At 52.3% G+C, this 6,669-nt stretch overlaps 1 pseudogene; it reads left to right on the top strand.

Annotated features, from left to right (window-relative positions):
• The first annotated feature begins 3,140 nt into the window (after positions 1-3,140).
• The window catches only part of LOC121490948, a 4,714-nt pseudogene continuing 1,185 nt past the window's right edge, over positions 3,141-6,669 (top strand).

The raw sequence follows: 6,669 nt of genomic DNA, 5'->3' as shown, positions 1-6,669 counted from the left end.
CATCTGAGGGAGGAAGTCGTCAGAAGTCACTGGATTGAGCTAAGAGACACTTGCCTCTCACAAAGCTTGAATCCCGTGTCCAACGAAATCCCTTGGCTGCAAAAGGTACAGGCGGTCAGCATGTGGGAGGTTGAAGCCATAAGCTCAACCCAAAGGAGTGTGCATGCCTTGGAGGCAGCTGTCCGCTAGGCGCGAAATTGACAAGCCAGTCACTTCTTCTCTCTCTGCTCCTGTCCCGCATAGAACGAAATGCTGTGCAAGCGAACGGTGCAGGAAGTCAGGATGTGGGAGCGATAAGCCATAGGCTCAACTCTCGGAAGTGTGTACTCTTTGCAGGCAGATGGCTGCTAGACACTTATTGATGGGAGCTGGGACCGAGCTACACTCTCATTGAACAAGGACGTTTGCAATGTCTGTATTGGACTCAGATTCACTTGAGCAGAGTCCTGTCACTTCCATATGCTTTTCACACAACCTCTTCCGGCACCTAACATAAGGATGCTGGGACCTAGGTCTACCGGCAGTCAGGATGCGGGAGGGTCCTGAGGTCGCACATGGAAGCATGCCTACAAGCCAGCTTTCAATTAGCTGCGTTCTTAGGGCACTGAGAACGTAGCAGTACTCTAAGCCAGGAAGTACCCAGAATACCACTCCACTGCAGCTGGAGACACCCTCCAGGTCTGCTTATTCCACTTGCGTCTCACAAGCCTCTGACAAACGGCTCTGGTGCAGATGTTGGAAACTCTTTCTGCAGGCAGTGTGCAACTGTGAGGGACTGAGGGTGAGCTCAACTCTCCGAAGTAAGTTGCTTTTGGACAAGGCGTTCAGCTAGCTTCTCTCGTATGGCACTTAGGATGTAGCACCCGGCTCACACAGGAAATACTAGGAAATCGCTGGATTGAGCTTGGATGCACTAGTCTTGTGGTCCGGGACTTTCCCCTTACCTCTCACAACACTTCAGTCACGCATCGGGCCTAGGCCTGTTAGGAGCTCGGTGTACCTGCAGGTAGGATGTGGGAGGGACAGTCCATAAGCTCAACTCTCGGAAGTGTGTATGCTTTGCAGGCAGATGTCGGCTAGACACTTTGATGGGAGGTAGGACCGAGCTACACTCTCATTGAACAAGGACGTTTGCAATGTCTGAATTGAGATCACATACACTTGAGGAGAATCCTGTCACTTCCACGTGCTTTTCACACAACCTCTTCCGGCGCCTAACATAAAGATGCCTGGACCTATGTCTACGGGCAGTCAGGATGCGGGAGGGTCCTGCCATGACCTCAGCTCGCACAAGGAAGCATGCCTACAAGCCAGCTTTCAACCTGCTGCGTTCTTAGGGCACTGAGAACGTAGCAGTACTCTAAGCCAGGAGGTAGCCAGAATACCACTCCACTGCAGCTGGACACATCGTCCAGGTCTGCTTATTCCACTTGCGTCTCACAAGCCTCTGACAAACGGCTCTGGTGCAGATGTTCGAAACTCATTCTGCAGGCAGTGTGCAACTGTGAGGGACTGAGGGTGAGCTCAACTCTCAGAGGTAAGTTTCCTTGGAAATAGGCGTCCAGCTAGCTTCTCTCGTTTGGAACTTAGGATGTAGCACCTGACTAACATAGGAATTACTAGGTAATCGCTGGATTGAGCTTGGATGCACTAGTCTTGTGGGCCGGGACTTTCCACTTACCTCTCACAACACTTCAGTCACGCATCGGGGCTAGGCCTGTAAGGAGCGCGGTGTACCTGCAGGCAGGATGTGGGAGGGACAGTCCATAAGCTCAACTCTCGGAAGTGTGTATGCTTTGCAGGCACATGTGTGGAAGACACTTATTGATCGGTTCTAGGACCGAGCTACACTCTCATTGAACAAGACGTTTGCAATGTCTGTATTGGACTCAAACTCACTTGAGCAGAATCCTGTCACTTCCACATGCTATTCACACAACCTCTTCTGGCGCCTAACATAAGGATGATGGGACCTATGTCTACGGGCAGTCAGGATGCGGGAGGGTCCTGCCCTGACCTCAGCTCGCACAAGAGAGCATGCCTACAAGCCAGCTTTCAACTAGCTGCGTTCCTAGGGCACTGAGAACGTAGCCGTACTCTAAGCCAGGAGGAACCCAGAATACCACTGCACTGCAGCTGGAGACACCCTCCAGGTCTGCTTATTCCACTTGCGTCACACAAGCCTCTGACAAACGGCTCTGGTGCAGATGTTGGAAACTCTTTCTGCAGACAGTGTGCAACTGTGAGGAGCTAGGTGTACGTGCCTGTTAGGAGCGAGGTGTACGTGCAGGCAGGATGTGGGAGGGACAGGCCATAAGCTCAACTCTCAGGGGCGTGTATGCCTGGGAGGCAGATGTCTGCTCCCCACTCGTACAGTGGAGTTAGAACCTAGCTACACTCTCATTGAACAAGGACGTTGGCAGTCGCTGTATTCAACTCACATTGCCGTGAGGACAGGTCTGACGTTTCCACACGCATTTCTAACAACCTCTCCCTGCACCTGACATGAGGATGTTAGCAGCTCCACCCAGAGGGGGACCCGAGGCGGGAGGGTCCTTTGTTGAGCTCAACTCTCAAAAGGAAGCATGCCCCGAATGCAGCTTTCCACTAGCTGCCTTCTTATGGCCGAGAGAACGTAGCAGCACTGGAAGTCAGGACGTTGCGTGAATACCGCTCCACTCCAACGAGTGACAGCACCATTGAGGCCTGCGGCTTGCCCCTTGCGTCCCATGAGCTTCTGACAAACATGTCTAGTGAGGATGTTCGTAACTCCATGTGCAGGCAGTGTGGAAGTGGGAAGGACCGCGAGTCAGCTCATCTCACAGAAGGAAGTTCCCCTGAGAGAGAGCTTGCAACTAGGTACTCAGGGTTGGAAGTTAGTATGTACCACCCATCTGAGGGAGGAAGTCGTCAGAAGTCACTGGATTGAGCTAAGAGACACTTGCCTCTCACAAAGCTTGAATCCCGTGTCCAACGAAATCCCTTGGCTGCAAAAGGTACAGGCGGTCAGCATGTGGGAGGTTGAAGCCATAAGCTCAACCCAAAGGAGTGTGCATGCCTTGGAGGCAGCTGTCCGCTAGGCGCGAAATTGACAAGCCAGTCACTTCTTCTCTCTCTGCTCCTGTCCCGCATAGAACGAAATGCTGTGCAAGCGAACGGTGCAGGAAGTCAGGATGTGGGAGCGATAAGCCATAGGCTCAACTCTCGGAAGTGTGTACTCTTTGCAGGCAGATGGCTGCTAGACACTTATTGATGGGAGCTGGGACCGAGCTACACTCTCATTGAACAAGGACGTTTGCAATGTCTGTATTGGACTCAGATTCACTTGAGCAGAGTCCTGTCACTTCCATATGCTTTTCACACAACCTCTTCCGGCACCTAACATAAGGATGCTGGGACCTAGGTCTACCGGCAGTCAGGATGCGGGAGGGTCCTGAGGTCGCACATGGAAGCATGCCTACAAGCCAGCTTTCAATTAGCTGCGTTCTTAGGGCACTGAGAACGTAGCAGTACTCTAAGCCAGGAAGTACCCAGAATACCACTCCACTGCAGCTGGAGACACCCTCCAGGTCTGCTTATTCCACTTGCGTCTCACAAGCCTCTGACAAACGGCTCTGGTGCAGATGTTGGAAACTCTTTCTGCAGGCAGTGTGCAACTGTGAGGGACTGAGGGTGAGCTCAACTCTCCGAAGTAAGTTGCTTTTGGACAAGGCGTTCAGCTAGCTTCTCTCGTATGGCACTTAGGATGTAGCACCCGGCTCACACAGGAAATACTAGGAAATCGCTGGATTGAGCTTGGATGCACTAGTCTTGTGGTCCGGGACTTTCCCCTTACCTCTCACAACACTTCAGTCACGCATCGGGCCTAGGCCTGTTAGGAGCTCGGTGTACCTGCAGGTAGGATGTGGGAGGGACAGTCCATAAGCTCAACTCTCGGAAGTGTGTATGCTTTGCAGGCAGATGTCGGCTAGACACTTTGATGGGAGGTAGGACCGAGCTACACTCTCATTGAACAAGGACGTTTGCAATGTCTGAATTGGACTCAAACTCACTTGAGCAGAATCCTGTCACTTCCACGTGCTTTTCACACAACCTCTTCCTGGCGCCTAACATAAAGATGCCTGGACCTATGTCTACGGGCAGTCAGGATGCGGGAGGGTCCTGCCATGACCTCAGCTCGCACAAGGAAGCATGCCTACAAGCCAGCTTTCAACCTGCTGCGTTCTTAGGGCACTGAGAACGTAGCAGTACTCTAAGCCAGGAGGTAGCCAGAATACCACTCCACTGCAGCTGGAGACATCTTCCAGGTCTGCTTATTCCACTTGCGTCTCACAAGCCTCTGACAAACGGCTCTGGTGCAGATGTTCGAAACTCATTCTGCAGGCAGTGTGCAACTGTGAGGGACTGAGGGTGAGCTCAACTCTCAGAGGTAAGTTTCCTTGGGAATAGGCGTCCAGCTAGCTTCTCTCGTTTGGAACTTAGGATGTAGCACCTGACTAACATAGGAATTACTAGGTAATCGCTGGATTGAGCTTGGATGCACTAGTCTTGTGGGCCGGGACTTTCCACTTACCTCTCACAACACTTCAGTCACGCATCGGGGCTAGGCCTGTAAGGAGCGCGGTTGTACCTGCAGGCAGGATGTGGGAGGGACAGTCCATAAGCTCAACTCTCGGAAGTGTGTATGCTTTGCAGGCACATGTGTGGAAGACACTTATTGATCGGTTCTAGGACCGAGCTACACTCTCATTGAACAAGACGTTTGCAATGTCTGTATTGGACTCAAACTCACTTGAGCAGAATCCTGTCACTTCCACATGCTATTCACACAACCTCTTCTGGCGCCTAACATAAGGATGATGGGACCTATGTCTACGGGCAGTCAGGATGCGGGAGGGTCCTGCCCTGACCTCAGCTCGCACAAGAGAGCATGCCTACAAGCCAGCTTTCAACTAGCTGCGTTCCTAGGGCACTGAGAACGTAGCCGTACTCTAAGCCAGGAGGAACCCAGAATACCACTGCACTGCAGCTGGAGACACCCTCCAGGTCTGCTTATTCCACTTGCGTCACACAAGCCTCTGACAAACGGCTCTGGTGCAGATGTTGGAAACTCTTTCTGCAGACAGTGTGCAACTGTGAGGAGCTAGGTGTACGTGCCTGTTAGGAGCGAGGTGTACGTGCAGGCAGGATGTGGGAGGGACAGGCCATAAGCTCAACTCTCAGGGGCGTGTATGCCTGGGAGGCAGATGTCTGCTCCCCACTCGTACAGTGGAGTTAGAACCTAGCTACACTCTCATTGAACAAGGACGTTGGCAGTCGCTGTATTCAACTCACATTGCCGTGAGGACAGGTCTGACGTTTCCACACGCATTTCTAACAACCTCTCCCTGCACCTGACATGAGGATGTTAGCAGCTCCACCCAGAGGGGGACCCGAGGCGGGAGGGTCCTTTGTTGAGCTCAACTCTCAAAAGGAAGCATGCCCCGAATGCAGCTTTCCACTAGCTGCCTTCTTATGGCCGAGAGAACGTAGCAGCATTGAAAGGACGTTGCGTGAATACCGCTCTACTCCAACGAGTGACAGCACCATTGAGGCCTGCAGCTTGCCCCTTGCGTCGATGAGCTTCTGACAAACATGTCTAGTGAGGATGTTCGTAACTCCATGTGCAGGCAGTGTGGAAGTGGGAAGGACCGCGAGTCAGCTCATCTCACAGAAGGAAGTTCCCTGAGAGAGAGCTTGCAACTAGGTACTCAGGGTTGGAAGTTAGTATGTACCACCCATCTGAGGGAGGAAGTCGTCAGAAGTCACTGGATTGAGCTAAGAGACACTTGCCTCTCACAAAGCTTGAATCCCGTGTCCAACGAAATCCCTTGGCTGCAAAAGGTACAGGCGTCAGCATGTGGGAGGTTGAAGCCATAAGCTCAACCCAAAGGAGTGTGCATGCCTTGGAGGCAGCTGTCCGCTAGGCGCGAAATTGACAAGCCAGTCACTTCTTCTCTCTCTGCTCCTGTCCCGCATAGAACGAAATGCTGTGGCAAGCGAACGGTGCAGGAAGTCAGGATGTGGGAGCGATAAGCCATAGGCTCAACTCTCGGGAAATGTGTACTCTTTGCAGGCAGATGGCTGCTAGAAACTTATTGATGGGAGCTGGGACCGAGCTACACTCTCATTGAACAAAGGACGTTTGCAATGTCTGAATTGAGATCACATACACTTGAGGAGAATCCTGTCACTTCCACGTTTGCTTTTCACACAACCTCTTCCGGCGCCTAACATAAAGAATGCCTGGACCTATGTCTATGGGCATGTCAGATGCGGGAGGGTCCTGCCTGACCTCAGCTCGCACAAGGAAGCATGCCTACAAGCCAGCTTTCAACCTGCTGCGTTCTTAGGGCACTGAGAACGTAGCAGTACTCTAAGCCAGGAGGTAGCCAGAATACCACTCCACTGCAGCTGGAGACATCGTCCAGGTCTGCTTATTCCACTTGCGTCTCACAAGCCTCTGACAAACGGCTCTGGTGCAGATGTTCGAAACTCATTCTGCAGGCAGTGTGCAACTGTGAGGGACTGAGGTGAGCTCAACTCTCAGAGGTAAGTTTCCTTGGGAATAGGCGCCAGCTAGCTTCTCTCGTTTGGAACTTAGGATGTAGCACCTGACTAACATAGGAA

Source organism: Vulpes lagopus, chromosome 5, assembly GCF_018345385.1.
Source record: "Vulpes lagopus strain Blue_001 chromosome 5, ASM1834538v1, whole genome shotgun sequence".
NCBI classification, from domain to species: Eukaryota; Metazoa; Chordata; class Mammalia; order Carnivora; family Canidae; genus Vulpes; species Vulpes lagopus.
Note: the sequence above shows the minus strand (reverse complement) of the source record. Positions and strands in the feature narration are given on the sequence as shown.